This window comes from Myodes glareolus, chromosome 17, assembly GCF_982192425.1.
Source record: "Myodes glareolus chromosome 17, mMyoGla1.1, whole genome shotgun sequence".
Lineage (NCBI taxonomy): Eukaryota > Metazoa > Chordata > Mammalia > Rodentia > Cricetidae > Myodes > Myodes glareolus.
The window spans coordinates 49,042,595-49,060,710 of NC_142042.1; the positions used below are offsets into that span (position 1 = coordinate 49,042,595).

General features: G+C 46.7%; 1 long non-coding RNA gene across 2 annotated transcripts; it reads right to left on the reverse strand.

Moving 5' to 3' along the window:
* Positions 1 to 1,532: 1,532 nt before the first annotated feature.
* Positions 1,533 to 17,361, reverse strand: LOC125406463 (uncharacterized). 2 transcript variants are annotated; one of them, XR_007233913.3, is made up of 4 exons: positions 16,576 to 17,361; positions 14,814 to 15,216; positions 13,042 to 14,299; positions 1,533 to 2,476 (listed from the first exon to the last, which is right to left on the reverse strand). It is a non-coding gene; the product is annotated as an uncharacterized LOC125406463 (long non-coding RNA). The 2 variants fall into 2 exon arrangements; XR_007233911.3 differs by lacking the exon at positions 1,533 to 2,476 and having other exon boundaries at positions 12,586 to 14,299.
* Between the last annotated feature and the right edge of the window lie 755 nt (positions 17,362 to 18,116).

The window sequence follows — 18,116 nt, forward strand, 5'->3', positions numbered from 1 at the left end:
CTTAGCACCCAGGCACCCTCAGCTTTGACCTTTAGGAGCGCTATTTCCTGAGCAAAGGCCACGCGCGAGGCCGTTCTCACCCAGTCATGATAGTTCTCAGGAGCTGGATGAGGTTGGTCTTTCGACCTTTTCCATTCACTCTGGGGTCCTTTTGTTTGAGGCTAGGTACAGCTGACCTAGCCTAGAGGACCTGGACCCTGCCAGGGGAAAGTCGGAGGCAAGAGCAGAGACTGAACTAATCTGCAGGCTAAGGGTGGAGGGGTGCAAGAGTAGGGTTAGCCCGCTCCCGGTGGGGCACGGACCTGTGGCAAGGCAGGACAGTGAGCAGCTGGTGAGAGGGGCCAGGAGCAGTTAGCAACACAATCAGGCCCTGGGATGTGGAGAAAAGGTAGAGAAATTAAGTCAGGAAGACAGTCTGCCTCCATTCGGTTCCCTCAGCGAGCTCAGGGCTGGTACTGCTAAGAAAGCAGAACAGGAAGGGAGAGGAAAGCGCCCGTGGCTCCACCTGACTGTTAAGGCTTCCTTTTTGACCCCCTTGCCCCCATGCTGCCGTTATTAGAACATATTTTGATCCCATTAGCCCTCGGAGCCACTGGGCTCTGCCTGGGCATGTCCCCAGTGGTCAGTGACTCAGCTATCTTTTTGTATTTTATTTTTCTCTTTGCTAGAGGGTAGGATCCATTAGCTGCTGAACCCTGGTTCTCAGGGGGTCATGCCTCCACATGAGACCAAGTCCTTAGTAGCCAGCCTGGTTTCTGCCCATCTTCCTTGCCTTTGCCACTGGCCCTCTTTGTCAGCAGCACCTTAGCATCGCGGCAGAACTGGACCCAGTGCCTCTTTGCACTGGGTAGGCGCCATAAATATTTGTTGAATGAAATTCTTGCCTCTGGCTGGGATTTTCCACTGTAGGCCAAAGGGCTGCTCCCACCCTTGCCATGGCCAGGCCTGTTTTGGAGTCTACCCTATATGTATGTTCACCATGACTTCTCCTCCTTGCCACACCCATTCCTCCTCACAGCCATCCCTTCAGAATGCTCCTCGGAGCCACAGCCTCCCTGTGGGCCCCGTGGCTGCCTGAGAACTCCATCGCTCCACCCACTGTGAGCTTCTTGACCTCTGTCTTCTGTTTATTCCTTGTTTTTCCTTCTCTGCACATGTCTCGGTGGCGTGGCTGAAGAAAACAGGCCCACAGCAGACTCCATCAGAGCTCTACGGAACCCAGGCCCAGAGAGGCGATAGATCGCGCCAATGGCCACAGAACCAGTACTGCGGGAAGCTCTTAAGGCTGGTGGTCAGGCTCCCTGAGCTTTGAACCTTTACGTTAGCGTTTCCTATAGACAAAGTTTGAGGACCATCCTCATGGAGATTTGGTGAGGACTAAGTAAGGTCAACTACAGGAAGCTGCTTTGTAAACTATAAAAAAAAAAAGTTGCAAGCATTAATCAGTTGTAAAATACGTTGGAAATAGCCACCTTGTGCTAGCTGATAAAGTACTTGCAATTAATTCTATTGTTTCCAAACTAACCATGAACTGAAAATCTGCCTTTCTTTCTCCCCTTTTCACTTGAATAAATCAACTGAAATTTCAGTGAATTTGGCTTGGTAGTCATGTTCCTGATTTATCTCTATGACTGACCACCATTGCCACATCCATTCTCCTTGACTGCACGGTGTCTCTTCCCTGGGGCCCCTCCTTTCTGTTTTCTAGGCTCTTACCCAGAGCAAGTGTGATTGCCACATCACACAATGGCTTCCCAGCCACACCACGCTGCTTCCTGCCACCTTTTTTTTTTTTTTTTTTTTAATCTCACATCCATCCTTCCCAAAGCTGCTAGAAAATTCAGTTTGGCTATTGCTGTTCCACTGAGCACCCCAAGGGCCTATCTTATAGCTAACGGATACAGCAGGAAGTAAAAATAGGAAGTGGGATTATGGGAAAAAGAACTGCCAAATCCACTGTTATTTGCTGATGATACAATCGCATACCTAGCAAACCCGGGAGAATACATCGAAAGGCAAATATAGCTCATGACTTTTTTAGTTGGCTGCAAAGTAACAATTGACACTTATGTAGAATGGAACTCTTGCCAGCCCTGTCCTAAGTGCTCTGTGTGGGCTCCCTTGCTCCCCTCTGCTCTCACTGTCTTATTTTGCAGGCAAGGAAATCAAGACCTGGGCCGTTGGGAGACTGGACCCAGACCAAGGCTGTTGTTGTGCCTGTGTGTTTAGTTGCTCTGCCGTCAACAATTGTGCTGAGTGCCAGCAATTCTTCCTCACGAAATGTGTTAGGAGGAAAGACATGGTCACCACAGCCATCAGAGATGCTGGCATTTCGGCAGGTGCCTCATCATCCAGGTCCCCAGGCAGCTGTGCTCTCCTTACCCCAGAGTCTCTTGAAACCTTTCACCAAGTTGTTATCGATTTCTGGCCTTCACGCCACTAACAACAAAGGTCCTGGATTCTAGCTGGGGGTCATCTGGAAGAGAATGCTACAATAAGTCCCCATCTCTCTCCCCTTCTAGGAACACATTTTGGGCATAGCAGTCTGCTTTTCAAAGGTCAGCTCTGTCTTCCACAGACACCCTCTGACTTACATTTTTGTGTTGAAAGTCCCACCCCTAACTGAGGAATTATTGGCAACTGATAGCTGATGAGAGAGGGGAAGTCCTTTTATTTTTAAGTATTTGGCCCCTGGGAGGTTAGCCACACCCCAGTGGATGGCCCCACAGGAGCAGCCTAAATTAGACTTGATTTTTTTAAAAAAAAAAGAAAGAGGACTCAAAGTTGGGTGTGTAGGGAAAAGGGATATTGGTATGGGAGGAGTTGGGTGAAGGGGTGTGAATATGATCAAATTACACTGTACAAGATTCTCAAAGAACAAAACTCTTCAGAGCTCTTGAAGAAAGGGGAGAATGCTCTAATGAACACTGCTGCTTCTGCCGCTTGCCTAAAAGCAACCCCCTCCGAGTTTTCATGCTTGGAACCACATCATCTCCAGACAAGGATGCTTTGGCTTCTTCCTGTCTGTCCTGTGTGTAACCCCTTGGTCTCCTTCACTTGCCTAACTGTTCTAGCTAGGACTTCAAGTAGAATATTGAGTCCTAAATGAGATATCTATATCTATATCCTTCTCCCAAGGCCCATAGATCATCACAGAAGAGGGGGCAAAAGATTGAAAGGGTCCAGAGGTGGTAGAAGATTACAAAGAAATAGTGTTCTCCAGGCACAACAGGGAAGATGTAAACTCACAGAGAGTTTGACAGCATACACAAGACTGGTTCAAGTTTAGTGAGATAGAATCTTAGCAAGAGGCCGGCAAAGTTCCACCCCTAATTGAGGAATTATTTGTAAACAGAGACTGTGTTTTTGCTTCCCTGTCACCCAGACCCAAATAACGACACCATTTGGCCAATGGCTCAGGCATATTCCTAGCTAGCTCTTATATCTTAAATTAACCCATTTCTATTAATCTGTGTATTGCCATGAGGGCTGTGGCTTACCAGTAAGGTTCTGGCACTTCTTCAGCAGCTACATGGCATCTGCCTGACTCTACCATCTTTCTCCCTGTATTCAGTTTAGTTTTCCCGTCTAGCTATATTCTGCCCTGCCATAGGCCAAAGCAGCTTCTTTATTAACCAATGGTAATAAAACATATTCACAGCATACAGAGGGGAATCCCACATCAATTATTGGCAGAAGATCGTTGATGAGAGAGGGGAAGTCCTTTTACTTTTAAGTATTTGACCCTGGGAGGTTGGCAATGCTCCCGTGGATGGGCCCATAGGAGCAGCCAGAATTAAACTCGATGGTTTAAACAAGGGGGGGTGACTCAAATTTGAGTGTGTAGGGAAGAGGGGTGTGGATCTGGAAGGAGTTGGGTGAAGAGGTGTGACTATGATCAAAACATGTGAAGTCCTCAGAGAACAAAGATCACTTTAAAAAAAATCATAAAATATTAAAAGAAAAAAGACTCCTTGCAGCCAGATGTTCCAGGCGAAGAACAGCTACAGCAGTGATCTCCCTGGATCTGTTGGGTCCCGGGGTGGTGTTCACGGCACCATTTTGGGTTGCCAACAGAGCATGTGTTTTGCATTTTCCTCACCATTTGGGAAGTTCTCTGGGCTTGAGATAGTACCTCTTCCCCCTCTAGTCAATGTTAGGGTGTGAATAGCACACAGAAAGAGGAGGCCACTTGTGCCCTGACTGATTTTAAATTCTGGCCTGCAACTTTTCTGCCCAGAAGTGGAGGAAACATTTATTAAGTGTGCTGAATGTGTGCCCAGCATGTTAGGAAGTTCCATAAGTCATCTTAATCCATGCCATAACCTTGTAGAGAAAGTGTTATCAAACTCCCTTTGAAGGGAGGAAATTGAGGTTTCCAGGCTTGAGGAGTTCTTGGCAGATTGAATGCTGGGCTGTTACACAGTTAGCTTCATAGCTGTGGTCTTGTTTTGCATCGCACTTTTCCCAGGTAGAACACATATATGCAGTGGTCTAAATCTGGATGGGGTCCTCAAAATAGCAGAAAAGTGATTGGGGTGGGGTGCTAATGGGGTTGGGAGATTCTGAGGCATGGGGCTAGGGAAAGAATCAGGACTTCTGAGGATTACTGATACCCCCTGGGAGGGCACTAGCCTACTAGTAGGAGTATACCAAACCCCATAGACTGAGCAGTTGTAGAACACCTCTGGTCTTGGTCTGTCCACAGCATGTTTTGGCCCATTGGTTGGGACCCAAACCAGTGACTTTCTTGGGTAAGAGCTGCATCTGAAGACTAAAGCTGAACCTCAGCACCCGTCACTTGGGTCAACTTAGATGGCAGGTACACTGATGGAATAAACAACAAAGAGAGAGTCTGGTCCCCAATGCTGGACCTGTGGGCTCAACCTGTTTCCACAAGGAACAGAGGTGGTAGGGACTCAAATGCAGCCTGCATCCTCTCTTGTCTCAGCTGTCTCTAATTCACATGCAAATCCCAATGGCCCTTTCAAGGATGGAAGAAGAAGCTAGAGAGAGACATACAGTAGGATGGAGCCATGAGTTATGTGGGCAATGGATGGAAGGGCTAAACTAGCCAGTACAACATTTATTGGGATTGGACATGAGTACTATAGAGCATCTTTTAATTTTTTCTGTGATAAGCGTGTGTGTGTGTGTGTGTGTGTGTGTGTGTGTGTGTGCACGTGCGTGCGTGCACGCATGCATGTGCATGTGTGTGCACCACTTCAGGGTGGGCACTCTTACTATTCTCATTGCACTGATGAGCAACCAGAGGCTTATGGAAACTCAAGCCTCTATCTTCTGGATCCTAAGTCCATATGTCTGTTATTGTCACAGCCTCAGAGAGTCCAGTGACCTCAGGCAGGGCAGACCAGCAAGTTCAGGATCGAGATCTCCTAGCCCTGGTCTCCCCCATCCCTGCACTGATTCATTCAGCCTGCCATCAAATGACATCCACCCATTTGTTGGGCCTGTCCCTTGTAGGCAGTCTCCTGCACCACTCTTCTCTTTGCTTGCTGGAAGAGGGCTGGTGGTTTACACTGAGGTGAAAATGACTCGGGGAGGACCCAAGAGGCTCAGAAAAGAACCCATCACATGCACGCTAGCTCTGGGTCAGTTCCTGGCCCTACCTGGGTCATGGTAGATGAAAGAAGGTAACTTAGGAGGAGTCCAGAAGATTAGTGGTCTGATGGATGAGATACTGACCTCCTGAAATGTCCTCCCAAGACTCATGTATTAAAGGTTTGGTCCCCAGGTGATATGATGGTGCCAGCGGGGCCTGGTGGAAGGAAGTTAATTCCCTGTGGGCATTCTCTTGACGTGGCTATTGGATCTCAGTCCTTTCTTCCCTCTCTTTCCTTCCTGGCTAGCTCAAGGCAAGCAGCTTCCCCTTGCCATGTGCTTTCGCCACAAGGTGCTTTCTTTCCTCAGGTCCGAAGGCAGTAGTGTAAAACAGACTGAGGCAAACCAAGTGTTTTCCTTCTTGTAAGTCTGTCTCAGGCATTTTCTCATAGAGACAGAGCACTGACTGAAAACGCTCCTCAGTAAAATAGTGCTCACAACCTTAGTGCCCCGGTTCGGCTGAAGTTGAATGGCTAGTCTGGATGTGGGAGTTCTTAGGAAATGGTAAAGTTATTTAATTATGAGAGCATTTGTATGATTTCAGGAATGTGTGTTTTATGAGAGAACAAAGCTTTGAGCCAAGGGATGAGGCCTTAACTAGCAAGGGCGTCTTCCTGGGCACAAAAAGTCCCTACTGTTTCTCCAGAAAACATACCTAACATCCCACAGCTGGCCTCTGGCCGCCTCCCATCAGCCAGAAATCAGAACGAGCTGGTAAAAGACCCTTGCAAGGAACCTCAAGACTGGGTCCCAAAGCAACAGAGGATTTTTTTTTAAGGGCAAAAACTCCTGTCTTCAGAGATTGTGGCTGAGCCTGTGGTAGCCAGGAGGCTGTCCCCTAAGAGAGGGGCTTCCTGAGACTGACAGAACACTCAGGCCATGTCACCACAACTATGCAAGCTGATCCCCATAGACCAATGGACAGACAGATGTAGTACAACAGGAAAGACTGTGCTATACCTGGAAGGCACGGCTGTCTGCTTTGCTAAACACCCGGGTGGCCCTTTGCAGCATGGCGACCACACGGCTCTAAAGGAGGCACAGTGGGGCTTTATAGCAAGCTTTGTCAGAGTCAGCACACATCTGCATTCAAATGTGTGCACATATATGCCCATCAAGAGTGGACAGGAAGAGCCTGCCTTTGGACATGTCTCATTATTTTAATTTTATTTTTGTATCTTTTCTTTGAGGAAAGATCTGGCTATGTAGTCTTGGCTGACTCTGTAGGCTGGCCTCGAACTCACAGAAATCTTCCTGCCTCTGCCTCCAGAGTGCTGGGATTAAAGGTCCATGCCACCAGATCCAGCATCATTTTGTCTTTAAGACAGGGCATTACTCTATAACCCCAAACTTGCGATACTCCTGCCTCAGCCTCTCAGGTGCTGGGATTACAGGTGTGTCCTGTCATGCCTGGAAAAGCAAATGAACTCCTTTTTTTAAAAAAAAAATGTATTTTATTTTTAATTAGTCTTTCACTTGCGTGTATGGATGTGTATCATGGCTTCCCTATTTCCTGCGGATCTCAGAAGAGAGCACTGGACTGTCTGGAACTGAGAACAGTTGTGAGCCACCATGTGGGTTCAGCCCTGGGTCCTCAGGGCTGGAGAAATGGCTCAGCCATTAAAAGGACTGGCTGCTCTTCGGGGGGGTTCTGCGTTCAATTCCCAGGAGTCACACGGTAGCTCACAACCATCTGTAATAGGATCTAAATCCCTCTTCTGGTGTGCATGAAGACAGATCACTCGTATACATTAAATAAATAAATAAACAAACAAACAAACAAACAAACAAATAGATGTGAACTGGGTCCTTTGTAAGAGCAACAGCTGCTCTTAAACCCTGAACTATCTTCCCAGCCCCAAACTGATTTATTTTAAATAACCCTGTTTTCATGAAATAATATCAGATATTTTAAATTTTTTATCAGATTAACAAGGTGTTAAAAATATTTTGAAAATATTGTTATTTTCTTACTTAGTTCTAAGCAGTCTATTGAATTAATTAAATTGACTTGGAACTTAGGCATTTTTAAAAATTAGGTTCAGTTTTGGAGATCCCAGGCAATTTTTCTCAGGGTTTAGCCAGTGGCTCTTGGCTTTGAGATTGGCTTTTGCCATAGGCGTGTTTGTTTGATAGGACAATGTCCCTCTTGACAAGGATGGCTTAGCCTATTCTGATTGAGGACGGGTGTTAGGAGAGCTCTAGGCCCGAAGCTTACAGTATTGAGAATACAAATGTATTTTATGTTACAGTCCAGAACACATAAACACGTGTATCCAGCCACTGCAGTTTGGATCCAGAATGTCTCTGAAAGGCCCCTGTGTGAGGTTTCTAGCTTGGCACTACTGGGCCAGAGCGGAAACTTGAAGAGATGGGTCCCGTGAGAAGTCTTCCTGTCATTGGAATGTGACCTCCAGTCAGCGTCTGCAGTGATGTACTATTACGAAGATCGTTGTTACATTCAAAGGGACTGCAGAGAAATATACACGGAAGTCACTCGACGCTTAAGACCCCTGTGTTCCTGTTTATTTAACCTGAAGAGGACAATTATCAACCAACCTTACTTACTCGGGATTTCCTGTGTGATGAGCTTTCACAATCTAAGCCAATCTTAGCAGAGCAGCAATCTCAGACTATGTGCTGTTCCATATATGCCTCTGGTCCAGAGAGCAATGCACGTGTGTCTGTGTGTGTGCTATCATAGTTATTGCCGAGACAACATAGAGCTTGAAAAGCGACCTTAGAAGCAAATATCTCCCATAAATGATGGGCACAGCATTTGGACATTTTGTAATGGTGTTTGTTTATTTATTTATTTATTTATTTTTGTTTGTTTATTTATTATCTGGGTTGGTTGGGATCAGCTGGAGTCAGTGATTTAATCCCGTGAAAGACTGTTAAGATTTCTGTAACGTATTCTTCATTCCCTCCCCATGTGATGTTTTCTGTGTCGTTCAGCAAATACAGAGCAGAGCCCTTTGTTGGAGGCATATACGGACAGACACAGGGACAGGCAGATGCACGAGACACTTTCTGGCAGACACAGACTCAGACCCATACAACAGACAGATCGGAGACAGCAGAAGACACAGTGGGAGAGAGCAGAGAATCTAAGTCTGTGTTCGCACTTGGTTAAGTGAATCCAAGTGGAAGTGCTTTTAATTTCTTTCCCTTAATGTGACACCAACATATTATTGGTGACTTTGAGTTTATGAACACTACATTCAAGCTGATGTACCTTTCTCTCTCTTCCTGGCCATGAGGGAAGTGGTCTTACTCCATCACATATTTCCATTGTGGTAGACTGCCTCACCATAAGCCCAAAGGCAATGGGCTCATCTGGTGAGCAACAGACGAGACATCTTCAAACTGTTAATCAGTGTGTTCACGGGATCATGTAGCCATTACCGCAGTGGATTCCAGAACACTTTTATCCTGCCTGAAATAAACGTTCCTCCTATTAGCAGGGAATATTCATTTTCCTCCAGGCCACCCTCCCATCTCTAGATAATCAGTATTCTGCTCTCCATTTTCATGTCTGCCAAAGGCCAAATAAGCCCTTTTGCTTTGTGTTACTTATCTCTAGTATGCGTTACAGCAGTAGGAAGTTGACTAACACTGGCTAAAGCTCATGAACTGACACTCAGCCTTCCTCTGTGTGACACATTCACACTTTGCAGCTGCTCAGATGATGGTGGCTAAGCTGCCTACGACTAGTCAGGGAAGGGGTAAGAGCAGGATGGAGAGTGGGGGTGGAGCACATGAATCATTAATCACCAGGGAAATGGAAACCCAAACCACAGTACAGCAAAAATAAACCCACGGATAATAGCAAGTGTTGACAAGAATACAGAGAAATTAGAAAGTCCATCCTGTTGATGGAATGTAAGTGGTGCAGATTCTGTGGAAACCAGTCTAGAAGTTCCTCAAAAAGATAAAGATAGAGTTCTCATATGACCCATCGGTTCCACTCCTGGGTGTAACACCCAAGAGAAAGGAGTCTGTCTTTTCACCCTGAACCCCTTTGTCAGTATTCATAAGGGCATTACTCATAATAGCCAACAAGAGAACACAGATCACAGGTCCATCAGCCAGATAAGCCAAGTGTGGTGCATCTACACAGTGGAATGCTAGTCAGTAATAAAAATAGAGACATGGACCCACACTACCAGACCGATGAGTTTTGGAGACTGTGCCACCAGGGCTGCAGAGCCAGACCACGTGGCTAGCACAGTAAGTGGCCTGTGGGCCAGTGAGCCGAGGAGGCAGAGGAGACACTAGGCCCTGTGCGAGGAGAGCGTCAGGAGTCGGAGATTATTACTCGTTAGAAAGAACAGACACCTGCAAACTTCTGAGTCCCTGCTTAGACAAAGGAAACCAGAGAATCAGTGGGTGCACCTGCTTAGCCACTGAAATTGAACAGGGTATGACCCTTGCTATGGGCAGATGTGCATTTTGGGGTTTCGTCTTCGGACGCATCAAGGAAAATTTTCCCCGCCTTGGTGCACATGACTAGCCAGCCATGGACCTTCTCAAACTTGGGCTGAACCTGTTATTTTTCTAACAATCGGTGAGTTCTGGTACCCAGGGCCTGTTTGGGGCGAGCTCTAGGGAGCTCCTGGGAGCCCAGGCTGCAGTGCTTCTCCAGGTCATGAGAAACATGACTTTGAACTAGAAGCCCATAGGTGTGTTTGCTGGCTCCTTCCTGGTACCCTGGTGAGCCTTGCTCACGGTGTGGACATCTTCTCTTCTACAGTCCAGGAGTGCCCCCTCCCATCCCAGGAGTCAGCCTCCCTGTTCTAGGACTTGCCTCTGCCATTCCTATGGGTGCCAACGCCAGCTCCTTCTCCACCCCTTGCTCCCATCTTGACCTCCTCTGCCTTCTTTCCTGCATGCTGCTTCCATACAGCAGCAGAGCGATGCCTGCAGCGTCCACTTTCTGGCAGCTGCCTGCAGGGCCTGAGTGGGCCCAGTCTCTGAACATGCGCTGAATGCCCGCAGACTGGTTTGGCCCTCAGAGTGTGCTTTGCCTTGTACAATCTGTATTTCATTCATATTAATTTTGTTCTGTTTTAGTTTTTCAAGGGTTTCTCTGTGTAACAGTCCTGGCTGTTCTGGAACTGTCTTTGTAGGTCAGGCTTATGCTGAACTCACTGAGATCCTCCTGCCTCTGCCTTCCTAGGGCTCGCAGTCCCCAGCATGGAGGCACTGGGAAACATCTGCCACTTCTGTCTGATTTCCTCCTTGGCTTCCTTCTGCTGAAGAGAAGCTTCTCTGGGCCCACCTGTCCTGACTAAAGATCTTTCATTGTGTGAGTGAACAGAAAGTAGATGGGGGCAGCAAGATCCTGCTGTGCAGTTTCCACAGCCTTGGGAACAGTCTGCATTTGGCAGACAGCACAGGGGGGGGGGGGGGGAGGCTGGGTGGGAGGGGGGAGGGGAAGGAGGATAGGAAGGGAGGCGGTTTCTCAGGATTACTCAGGAGCAAGGTGGGGCCAGTTGGCCTATGGAGCTTTTCCCGTGTCTTGGCTGTAACAGGACCACAGGTTGCTTGTTACTGAGGACGCCACCGAGGCTGAGATTCCGAAAAAGATGTGTTTGAAGGGAATGCTGAGAGGATTCAAGCTGTCTGTTGCTAGGCTCTGGCCTACAGGAAATCACCACATGTACTGGGAAAGGTGGTGCTTGGTTCTTTTTCTCCTGCATTCCTGTGGGAAGGTGGTTGCCTGTTCCAAAGGGACCGAGGATGTCAACAAAGAAGATCTGCACCATGCTCGACACTACAGAGGCCTCTGGAAGCACCAGGGAGATAAGGCAGGGCCCTCACAGTGTACACCTCTGCTTGAGCGTCTTCAGGAAGTTGGAGACTTGGGGAAGTCCTGTACATTCAATCCTATCTACATTTCCCATTTCAATTGCCATTTCCAGGCAATGGAGACCTCCAATCCGCCCTCATGGCTTGGGGCTGGGTGTGTCCGGAATCTGGTGGTATGGATGCCAAGTGCTATGCTGAAATTGTCCTGCCCTAACCACTCACCCGTCCTGATGGTGGCAATAATTGACTATGCTTTCAGATAGTCGATTAGCTTTATGATAACTCAGAGCAGCTCCATTGAGATCTTTGGAAATGGCCCTTATTTGGGATTCATTCGAATTTCTTTCAAGCATTAGTATGAATTTACTTGAAATATAAATTATGATAAAAAAGATCAGGGAGGCCTGTTCTTTCTGAAGGAAAATGAAGGAGGAGTGGATTTGGGGGAGAGAAGTGGATGGGGGGGGACTGGAGGAGTGGAGGAAGGGAAACTGTGGTCAGGATGTATGGAAAATCAATAATAATAAAGATGTATAAAGGGGAAAAGTCAGTCATAAAAGACCACATATTGAGCTATCCCGTTTATGTGAAGTGCCAGGAACTGACAACTCTATAGAAACAGAAAATAGGTTAGTGACCGCCTAGGAGTTGGGGGACGGGAGTCTGGAGGGAAAGAGATTAACTCATAATGGGTAGAAAGTTTGTTTTAGGAGGCATGGAAATGTTCTAGAATTGATTGTAGTATAATGTATGTATGAATGAATGTACTAAGAATCATTGAATCATAAACACTAGTTGGGTAAATTGTACAGTCTGTTGATTACATCCCAAAGAAACTGTTAGAAAACAAAGGACACTTTAGAAACTTACAGAATTTAGCAGTATTGTAATATCTAAGTGTGTGACCCTTTTCTCTAGTTCCCTGTTGCTGTTTTATTTTATTTTACAAAAGAATCAGTCCATGACAGATTGGAAAAGACAAAAAGAAGGTCCCCAACCCCACCAAGGCAATGCTCAAGAAAATTGATTTGATTACCTGCTAATGGGTTGTGATCTGGATTTTGACAAATAGGGCAGCACCTGTTTCTATAGGTTCTATACCTATGTATTTAACCAATTGTGAATAAGAGAAAGAAAAAAATGCATCTGTACCGAACACACACCGACTTTTATTCTTACTGCTGTTTCCTAAATAGTACAGTGTAGCAATTAGCTGCATAGCATTTAGCTGCATAGCATTTAGCTGCATAGCATTTAGCTGCATTGGGGAATTATAGGTGACTGAAAGGGGACTAAAAGTGTCTGGGAGGCTGTGCACACATGAAATGCAAATCTGTGTCATTCTATGTAAGGAATCTGATCAACCTGTAGTATTCACTGGGGGTCTTGGAACCTATGACCCTCGGGGGACAGTGCTGAAAAACACTGTCCTGGAGCATAGTCCCCTAGCAGGAGACCTTTGCAAGCCACCACAGGCAAGTAGAGCCTTCAGGACAAACTAAATCCTTAAACTGAACTCATGCTCTGCCCGCCTTCCTCCATCACATGTTCCCGCTCAAGTCCTCCAGTATCACGCCAACATCGCACTTTCCCAGCCACACCTACCTAGCTCTGATTCAGCTTCCTGCAAATGAAGCTCGCTCTGTCCAGAGAGATAGCACTCCACGGCCATCCACTTAGAAAACATGCTCTTCTCCAAGCTGTAGTTTAGACTGCACCTTCTCGGTATTGGACCAGCTTCCTCTTTGCTCCTTCAAGCCACATTCCAGCCAAGTCTATAAAAATAATCATTATGCAGCATTGCAATCACATGCCCGCCAATCTGTCCCAGAAGGCACATGAACTTCCTGAGACAGCTGTGATCTCATCTCTGTGTCCTGGCTCTTGCCAAGGAAGAAATATGTGGCCATTGATTGAAGCAGAAATTCAGTGTAGCTCACCCCTGTTTGGGTGACAACTTGGACACATCCTGTCAGCCACGCAGGGCTCTCCAAGTAGAATCTGGCCCATCTACATCCTTGGCCTGGACTCTGCCGTCCCTTGTGTTTCTGAACCGCCTTGCCCAGCATGGTAGGCTTCCATGGCAACCCCTATTTCCATGCAGCTCAGTACCTCCATCTTCCACTTTAGTACCAGCTGCTTCCCCATCTCACCCTGATCATTCGGGGTCACTGTAAATCATTCCTAAGCTCCTTTGTCTCGAGAAATCCTTACTTTTCACTGCAACTCTTGAAACGTTAGTTTCCAAGCATTGCGCTCTAAAAGGATCTTTCCTCCTTTGACATATTTGGCCTAAAATGTTACATCCAGCTGAACTCAAGCTAATGTCCATCCATGACACATAGTATTATGTTAATCTGGTCACACACAACCCTTTCTTGCACGTGGCCGTTTAGTGATATTAAATTAAAAGATCAAATTACCCCTGACTCGGAAAGCAGATGGAACTAAGTCCCATCTGGCCACGGTCTTGCGCTAACCAGAGGTAACCCATATTTCATTGCTATTACCCACTTTCAGGCTGAGCGGGGATTGGGTTTGTGTCCACAGAGGTAACGACTCTACCGCAGAACACTTGGGAGCAGGGCCTCCGGGACTGGACCGTGGGAGCTGAACACTGCCTCTTGTGTGCCCCGGCTCTGCGGGCCTGTGCACTTCTACTCTCTGTGCTTGCTCCTTTTTGTAAGTAGTGGCAGTATCTGTACATACGCCAGAGGACTCCGTAGGGATCGAGGGAATCGGCCAACCGCCACCAGCGAAAAGAACCACAGCACGGTGCCCGGCTGAAACTAAGTTCTCAGGAAGCTTAAGCCGTAGTCTTAGCTGTGTGTTGACTATCTCCCTGCACGCAACCACTGAAGATCTGAGGAAAGGAAGAGGAAACTAAGTTTCTGGGCCAGGCCTTGCTTTGTGCTGATACATGATATCTTATTCTAGCCAATTTTATAGGGTTCTGTTCCTTTGTTTCTATTTTGGTTTTGGAGATTAGGTGACACACTGTTTGCTAACCCAGGCTGGCTTTAAACACACTTTTAAATCCTCCTGCCTCAACCTCTTGAGTACTGGGATTACAGAAGTGAGCCACCACACCAGACGCTATTTTGTAATTTTAAGATCAGAAACATTAAGTTAAAAAACAAAACATATCAAGCCTAGCAGTAGTAGCACACGCCTTTAATCCCAGCTCTTGGGGGGTGGCAGAGGCAGGCAGATCTCTGTGAGTTTGAGGCCAGCCGAGGGTATCGAGCAAGTTCCAGGACAGCCAGGGCTACACAGAGAAACCCTCTCTCACAGGGGGAAAAAAAAATCAAGGAATGCTACCATCTAGTGCAGGACAATAGCTGATGACTGATAGTTCTGTCAACAGCTTCTCTTACCTGAGATCAAAGAGGCAGCGACTGGGAGGTGATGCTTGGCCAGCCACCTGAGGCTGTGAAAGCGCTGGCGGGCATGACCTCTTGAACAGGCACTTCTCCTCACTGACAGAGACTCTTGTCCAGTGTCCACTCATTTTAGCCTTTAAACCTCTGGAGGGCCCTGCTGAGAAAGAAATCTTAACGCCTCCAAATTATACCCAGGGACATCAACCACGCCAGGTGGCGACGAGGGCTGAGCGATTCCTGGAACTTGGATGCTCTGTTGTCATTGCTGTTGATCTCCGCTGGTCTCCCCAGCTCTCCGGAGCCATGGTCCTCTGGACTGTGGACTTCTGTGTGGGTCTTGGTGGTTTTCCAGGGGAGGACTGCCAGGGTGCAGCGCTGAGCTCAGCCCAGAAGTCTCCTGCCAGGAGTGCACACACTTTGTTAGGGCAGCTGGCCTGGGTGCTGACAAAGGCCACCCCCATCACACCCCCTCATATGGGTGCGGTGGCGTCCACAATCAATCCCAAAAATCCAATAGGCTGAGGCAGAAAGGGTGTAAATTCAAGGCCTGCCTGGGATGTATAATGAGTTCAGGGTTCAAAATGAGTTTTAAAAATGTATTAATTTTGTTAACGAAATAAAAATGATAGAGCTATGGGGTAGGAAGGGAAGAAAAAGGATGAGAAGCAGGTTTTTGAAGGGTGGAGATATAGCTGAATGGTAGCAGACTCGCCTAGCGTGTGCAATGCTCTGTTTGATCCCCAGTGCCAGGGAAAAAGAACAGAAAAATAAAAAAAAAAAAACAAGCCCCTCCTTCTCTCCCTCCCTCCTTCCTTCTCTTCACTTCCCTCCCTTATGACTTTTTTTTTGCTCTGATGGATTTCTTCCAGTGGTTCTCATGCATACTAGCTCATCTGAAAGGATCTTGTAACTGAAGTTCAAAAAAGTGAAAAGGATGGGAATATTGATCCTTTTCCTTTAACCAACAGTCGCTATCTATTGGTTTAATTCCATAGAATCTGATTCTAATCCTAACACTGTCTTTCAGGTCATGTGAAGTCTGAAGTGCATCTAAAAATAAAAACTTAAACAAAAGCTTACTTATTCCTTATTTATTCATCAGCCCTCTGATACTAGAACAAAGTAATAGAGACGATTTCTTTGTTTATTTTTGAGTTTGTATTTTAATCAAAACCTCTCTCCCTTCCCTTTCCTCCCTCTGAACCCTCCCAAATACTCTCCCACTCTCCTTCAAAAAAAAATTTTTTTTTTTTTTTACTGTTTCTTGTTTTTATTTGGGGAGGGAGGCAGGAGGGAAACAAGGTGAGAGAAAGGACTGGAAACAAGCAGCCTCCTAAGTTCCCTTCTTAAATAGGAAGCGCCACCATTCTGACAGCAGGCTCCCGAAAGGGCACATTCTGAGTTTGTAACAGCCTCCTGGATTGTGAAATTCTGAAGGAGAAAGCGTTTGTTTCTTTTGACACATAATGCCCACCAGCATTGGGGGAGGTGGGTCTAGCCGCATTTCTAAGGACAGGTAAAGGTGACTGTGTGTGGCTTTTACTGAGATTTGCTCTCCTTCAAAATTTACAGCCTCTTTTTAATTGTTATCGCATGCATATATCTATTTGCATACACATAAATACTTCCAAACATAACCTGTTGAGCCTACATAATGTTACTCATTTGTGTGCTTTCAGCACTGACTTTTTGGCACTGGACAGCCATTTGCTGTGTTCTTCCTAGGGAGAACCACCTCTCCCCCTCCCAGCCTTACCTGGCGCCTATGGTTTTTTTGTGTAGGGCTGTGGCTTCATCGGCTTTCCTGTCCCTTCGGTATGTTCATTGGAGTCCTCCTTGTTCAGCAAGCTTATGGGCAGACATGTTGGTGAAGCTTCATGGGAACAGCTTCTGGTGTTAGTAGGAGACACAATCTCACATCAAAATGATCCTCTGGTTCTCACAGTCTTTCCCCCTGTCTTCTGCAACGTTCCCTGGTCCTCAGGTACGGGAGTGTTTTGTAAATGTATCCACTGGGGACGAATGGGCTTTACACCTTTTTATACTAACTGGTTGAGGTTTTCCGCAATGGTCTCTGTCTATTGAAAAGAGAACTTCCCTTGATGAGGGATGAAGGTTGCACTTATCTGTGGGCACAAGGACAAACGTTTACAGATTGCTGTTAGGGATTATGCTGGTTTAGCAAGTTAGTGGCTGTAGATTCTCCACCAATCACCATGGGCCATAAGCACTTAAAAGTTAGCGAGGTTTCCAGTACCAGACATGTATCTCTTGTTGGGCAGGTCTTAAGTCCACTTAGCCATTGGTTACTGCCAAGATATGTGTGTGACTACTGCACCTCTGTGGGGTTTTTACACCGTGCTGGTTGTTGATGTGGTTCATAGGCATCAAAGCTGGGTTAGCCTATTAGTTGCCTCCTTTGGAAACTTGCATGCACCTTCTGGTACCATGAAAGCTAGTCTGAAGGGAGGGGTCATTCAGACCAGGTCCAGCACAGGGGCATCTGGACTGTTTCTGCGGTGTCTTCAACAACAGGGGCTGATCTACCTCTGGCGGGGGGGGAGGGGGGGACCAAAGGCAACAGCAATAGGCTGTGTGTTTGGGAAGCAGATACAATAAACTTTAACAGAGTAGCTCACTACTTCAGATGTACCTATCTGTCCATGGTCATTTAACATGCTATTCTTGGGCCTGGGGCAAGGCAGCACACCATGGCAGAAGCACACAGCAGAAGAAGTCACTTCAGCAGTTGACCTGTTTGCAGAGGTGTCCCCTGCTCTAGTTGCTAGCTCTTCAACCTTCTTCAACTGAGAGTCTGAATCTTCTGCTCTCTGCTCTGGGCTGGAAACGCCCCAAGCCATGTGATACTGGACAGCTGCTCTATCCCTGATCTGCCTCTACCTGGCTTCTTGCTTTGCAGGTCTGTCTGTCAGTCCTGATCCAGCTCAAAATAACACAAGGCCAAGGCCTCAGAGAGTCATTTCCAGTCAATCCGATGTCCTGTCTAGTACCAAGCTAAGCTCTTCCTAGGCTGCATTTACTTATTTCTTGTGCTTTCAACAGCTTGGGAAACAACAACAACAAAAAATTAGTCTTCTCCATCTTCTGCATAAAGTCATCCAATGTGGAAGCTGCTTTGAAAACAATGAATGCATCCTTCCGAGGCTTTCCTCCAGGCTGGCAATGCTAACAGTGGCACTTCTGGGTCTTTGCTTTCCAGAGTCTCACTACTCTAACATTTTCTGGCTTAATGTATTTATTCTTGAAGAGCTTTTTGTTTTGTTTGTGTTTGGTTTT